The sequence below is a fragment of the Corvus brachyrhynchos genome, unplaced genomic scaffold, assembly GCF_000691975.1.
Source record: "Corvus brachyrhynchos isolate BGI_N302 unplaced genomic scaffold, ASM69197v1 scaffold317, whole genome shotgun sequence".
Classification (NCBI taxonomy): domain Eukaryota; kingdom Metazoa; phylum Chordata; class Aves; order Passeriformes; family Corvidae; genus Corvus; species Corvus brachyrhynchos.
Window position 1 is genome coordinate 713,482 of NW_008239295.1, and position 5,762 is coordinate 719,243.

The 5,762-nt window shown below is 39.4% G+C and overlaps 1 long non-coding RNA gene across 2 annotated transcripts in view; it reads right to left on the reverse strand.

The window, feature by feature from the left end:
• Positions 1-402: 402 nt before the first annotated feature.
• The window catches only part of LOC108448264, a 16,787-nt gene continuing 11,427 nt past the window's right edge, over positions 403-5,762 (reverse strand). For both annotated transcript variants that reach the window (XR_001864099.1, XR_001864100.1), the window contains exons 2-3: positions 1,712-1,883; positions 403-1,125 (exon numbers count right to left, since the gene is read on the reverse strand). This is a non-coding gene — a long non-coding RNA (uncharacterized LOC108448264). The remainder of the gene's footprint in view (positions 1,126-1,711; positions 1,884-5,762) is intronic.

The following is a 5,762-nucleotide window of genomic DNA, read 5'->3' on the forward strand; positions in this document are numbered from 1 at the left end:
GGAGGGAATGCCCTGCTCTGCTCTGGGCTGGGGCAGCATCACCTTGAATACTGTGTGTGGTTTTGGGTGCCACAGTACAAGAAAGATCTAAAGCCGTTAGAGAGTGTCCAAAGAAGGGATGTGAAGATGGTGAAGGGCCTGGAGGGGAGGCCATGTGGGCAGCAGCTGAGGACACTGGGTCTGTTCAGCTGGAGGAGACTGAGGCCAGAGCTCACTGTGCTCTTCAACATCCTCATGAAGGAAGCTGAGGGGCAGCTTTGAGCTCTGATCTCTGTGTGACCAGGGACAGGACCCGAGGGAAGAGCTGGAGCTGTGTCAGGGTGGGTTAGGTTGGATATGAGGAAAAGGTTCTTCCCCCAGAGGGTGCTGGGGCACTGAACAGGCTCCCCGGGGAATGGGCACGGCCCCAAGGCTGCCAGAGCTCCAGGAGTGTTTGGACACCGCTCTCAGGGATGCACAGGGTGGGATTGTTGGAGTGTCTGCCAGGAGCTGTATTTCAATGATCTTTGTGGGTCCCTTCCAACTCAGCACAGTCTGTGATTCTACCATTTTGTAACCCAGAGGCCACAGCAATCATCCAGGTGGCCAAAGGAGACAGAGCAGGGAACAGAACCTTGGTGTCCTTCAATGTCACAGCTGTGCTGTCTGTCCCTCAGATATGTAAATTTTAGGGCTGGGATTTCTCATTTCTCCAAAGACAGAGAGATTTTGTTCCAGTGCAATTTTTATTCCAGTGTGCTTTTTGGGCTTTTTTTTTTTTTTTTTTTTGGTAAACCAACAGGAAAAAACAAATGTTGAAGCCCCTAAGATGTTAATAAAAATGGAAATTCTTGTCTTCCAGTCAGCTCTAGCTGCTGCCTGTTACCAGTTTTGGGGAAGATGCTCACACAGCTTCAGGAAATTAACAGCAGGGAATAACTTCACATTGGAAAGATATTCATCATACGGCATCTGTGCATGAGCGGATGTAATTTGAAGACTTCTGTGATGTACAGCTCATCAAAAGCCATTTTCCACACTGGAAATGATGACAACCCAAAGTATGGGCTTGTGCTGGCCGGTCTTGATGTTGTCATGTTGTCTTGGGGGTTTGGTCAACTTTAAAAAGAAATTTCATTGCCACTGCTTGAAGAAAAAAGAAAAAAAAAGAAAATAAACTACCATATTGTTACCAATCTTCAACTGGCTATCAGTTTGCTACATGGAACTGCAAAGTGACATCTAAGTTGTGATTTATTTTTAAAAATTAAGGGCAGGCCCATTATGCCAGCCCTAAAAGACTCTGGGTGTTTGCAATGGCCAATTACTGTGGAAACTGCTGAAACAAATAAATGTTTGGATAAGGATCTGGAACAAACGCCTTCATTTTTTAACGAATTCTTGCAAAATATCACTAGACCAAGAAATCCCAACCACTCATCTGCTTGTTGCTACATCTATATCCTTCTCTGGAATTCTTCGCTGCAGATCTACAAAGGAATAAATGAAAAACTGCTGTTCTCCCACTTAACCTATAGCAAGCAGCCTTTAAAAACAACTCATCTGTTACATTCCAGCCATATTTAGCTGTTTTTATCAGAGCTGTGCGGTAGGAAATGATTTGTGGGGGTTTTGAAAGACTGAAATATGAGGATATTCAAGTCCTGCTTTGAATCCAATATAATCCTGCACATGAACTTGTCCCATTGAAATCAGGTTCATAAAAGCATACCTGTACACACCCTTCCTCAAGTCAATTCTAAATGCCTCTGGTACTGCAATCCTGCTTGATGGGGCAGATCTTGCTTCTCCAGGGAAAAACAGAGCATGGCAAGAACCCAGTGTCTTGCCATTCTGTGCTATTCCCTTTCCAAACAGTGGGAACGGAACAAAATGTAAGAAAACTAGAAAAGAAAATGCATAGGTGGCACATAAATAAAACCAGTGCATTTTATTACTTAAAAATTCATGCAGACATACACACAGACATAATTTTACACAAAATGAAAGGGAGACTGAAGTATTAGACTGAAGTATTTGCTTTTTCAGAAGTTTTGAAAGCAATATTTGCTTTATGTAGATTCAAATAAAGAAAGATAAATCCTATTTTTTTTATTGACACAACATCAAAGTCCACATACAACATGTTCTATGTGTGAGTTACTAATTCTCTTTTCATCCTTAAATGTATTTATTAGCTCTGTCTAGGTTTACATTAATATTGTGACACACACACACAAATGTATTTTATCCCATTTACAGATGCAGCTTTTGTGGTTTTATTGCTGCAATAACAGGCTTCCCAAGCAATGGGGTTCCAAATCAATGTGCTATTTATTGTGTTATCTATGTTCATGTTTCTCATTTCTGCTTATCATGCTATCTATGTTCATGTTTCTCATTTCCAGTTGCAAGGAAAAAAGCTTCTTGGTTCTGTGAATATAACATGCATGCTCACCCAGCAAAGCACTGAAATCAGATTTATCATCCTCATTTTAATGTCCCCACTGCCTCTGATTAGGGCTGACTAGGGAGCATCATACTGGTAATTAACATGTTTCTGTTTTTTAAAGATATACTTCTCGTAAGAAGCATAAAAAACTAAATTTTTTTTATGTGAAAGTATTTTAACACTTGAAATATGAAAGTTTATGAATGTATGTCATTTTATTAAAAGTCTAAACCAAAACTCATCAATGTCCCTATCTTGGATATATAAAGTATAGAAATGCATATAAACCATCACAAATTAAAAATTAACATCTAACAAGGCAAATCATGTTAATTTTCAGTTATGATAGCAAAAAATCTTCCCTCTTGTTTATTTGTTTTACTGATTTATGCAGTAGCTTTTTTTGCTAGAGGCTCATGATGTGAAAGAACAGCACAGTCCTGCAGTCCTTCCCACAGAAATGGTGCCAAAGGACATTCCAGAACTGGGGACAGTAAAAAAGATTGAAATTAAATTTAAAAGTATTAGCAAAAATATTAGCATGACAAAATTCAAACAAATAAGTATGCTATATTTAGGCAGAGTGGACAAAACACTGGAGAGAACAGAGAGAGATGTGAGAGAGAACTCATTTAGGTACTCTGAGCAGGAGACTCTTTATGATTAAGCCTTCTGGAACCAAGCTAAATTAAATATAATTTATAAATACAATTTATAAACAGAATTAATAAATATAATGCATAAATATAATTCACAAATATAAATTAAATACACCTCTTCAGCCATTTTAAATCCAGGTGTCTTTAGGCACCACAAGGATATAGATGTGCTTCAGCCTATGTCACACAGTAGGTGAGCAGTAACACCAGGAACAAACCCCACATTTACTGCTAGACCACACAGAATTAAGCCCAGGATGGATGGCTGAAATATCAGGCACCAAAGAGTGAAATAAGAAGATCAAATGTACTTTTCCAAATGCTTTGCAAAATAAAATAGTGGGGTTTTTTCCCAGCACTCCAATCCCGTAAGCACCCTTTTGTTTTCAGTGCTTGGTGATATTGGGTTTCAGTTTGTGGTTTTGCTATTGTTCTTCCAAATGAAGTAAAGAAACATACACTAAATAAAATGAGGGGTGCAGTTGACCTCCAACATTTCATGAAAGGGCTTGTTATGTTTACCGCATTTAAATGAAAATCTACTTTGGCTGGAGCAGCAAAATAAAAGAGCAGAAGGAACAAGGTAGTTGGATGATCGAGAGTTTTCCTAACAGCAAACACTTTTCAAGGTGGGCCGAGATTATGGGACCAAATATTTAAACTTGGCAGAGATCTAAATTCACTGGAAACTCTGTGTTTGCCTCTGAGGCAAATGTCCTGGGCTGATTTTACTCTTCTCCTTCCCTATTTTCTCTTGACTTCTGGGACAACACATGCACCTATTTACTACCAGCCAACCAACCTACACGGTTAACTATTCTACTTTCAAACACCCAGATGGAACAACTCATGTATATACCAGCTCTTGACACTGATCGTGCCGTAATCAAACCTCTCCTGATGGGAGAGAGTTTTTAAAGTCCTTGCAAGGAGTTCCAGAGACAAATGGGACTTTCAGCCTTTGCTGCTTCTTGATAGTTGTTTATTAAGTCTTATCAGAGAAAAAGAGTCACTAGTGTGATCCAGACATAGCACAAAGAAGGGAATGCAGGAGAAAGCTGAATTATCAAGATTACATGGCCTTTTTAAAAGCAATTCAACCAATGGTTACTAAAAACGTACATTATTTTCACTTTCCTACCAATTATTCAGTAATACAGCCAGGAACTGCAGAATTCTTTGTCCAGTCGTCCCAAACTACTTTTACTGCAGAATATGGAGTAGTAGAAGAAGAAGAAGCTGGTTTGGAGAACAACAATCCTCCATTTTGATGTTTTTTGCTTTTATCTATTCACTACATTAACAAACCCAAAACCTGTAAATTTTTCACCCTGTGACAATCTTACATAGTAGTCTATCACCTAATTTACACTAGTGTAGTTTCTAGTTCTTCTCTAATAGTAGGCAGTTTTTTCCAAGGTTGGAGGTCAAAACCAGTGTTGTTCAGGGGGGTAAAAACCTTCAAAATGGGCAGAGAAATATTCTCTGCGCTTTGGGTTCCCACAGGTCTGAAGATAGAAGCCCAAGCTAAAAAAATAATGGGAATTGAAAAATGGAACACTGGAATGTGTAGGCTTTGCTTCCATTTCTACATCTCTTTCGTGGCTCTTGACTTAATCTAGCTAAAAAAAAAATCTCTCTTTCATAAAGGCATTTGCAATGATTTTGAAAACTGACGTGGCTCCCAACCTGCCTGAACTATCCGTAATATTTCCCAGGTTTGCACTTTGGAAACCTTTGAAATGAAGCAAAAATCTCTGCAAGTGTTTATGTGCAAGAACATAATTGCCTTTATATATGCATTTAAAATCTAAATGTGCAATGTATGTGTGACAAGACCTCCTGGACCATAGAGGAAATTCTGCTCAGGATTTTCATCATTTAGACTTTCTTCTCTAACACTCCCATTGCTGCTTTTATTTCACACTTGCTGTTCCACATCCCAGGCTTTCCTTGCCCATGGCAAGAAAGGGTTTAGGCACCACCTATTGAATTTCAGATTGATTCACACTATCACTTTCAGCAGAATTACACTTGGAATGTTTCTGACCCATTAGTTTTAAGTAGTACTTTTGTGGGAACTGTGCAGCTGGGGGAGTATGTCTGTGTCCGGCTATGATTTCCACTTGGGATAGGGAAGATCATTTTAGATGTTGCTATTACTGTGAATTAAATTATTTATTGAGCAGGTCCCAAAGTCTTGTGTCCATCTTTGCCCCCTTCTCCAAAGAAGGAACTGGGGAATACAAACTATTGCAGCACGTGGAGAAAAATGACATTGCAATAGACGTTAAAAATGTCATTTATCCTTCAGCTGCAAGTATTCAACTGTTAGGAAATGCTGGAGAGTGAACAGGAAAAGAACTTTGTCTTTTTTCTTGAAGATACTGAGCAAAATCCACAGGTGATAGAGTTACTAGAATTATGAATGAGAGCAGAAATGCTCTTGAAGTTTTGCTCTATTTTCCTGCATCCTATTCCTAACCCTCATCAGGATTCTAGGAATGCTATGGTACATGTGTGTGAAGGTAAGTGGATATCATCCTCTGTTTGCCTCACCCCTGGAAGTGTTCCAGGCCAGGTTGGACAGGGCTTAGAGCAACCTGGGATAGTGGAAGGTATCCATGCACATGGGAGGGGGTTGGATCCAGATTATCTTTAGGGCCTCTTCC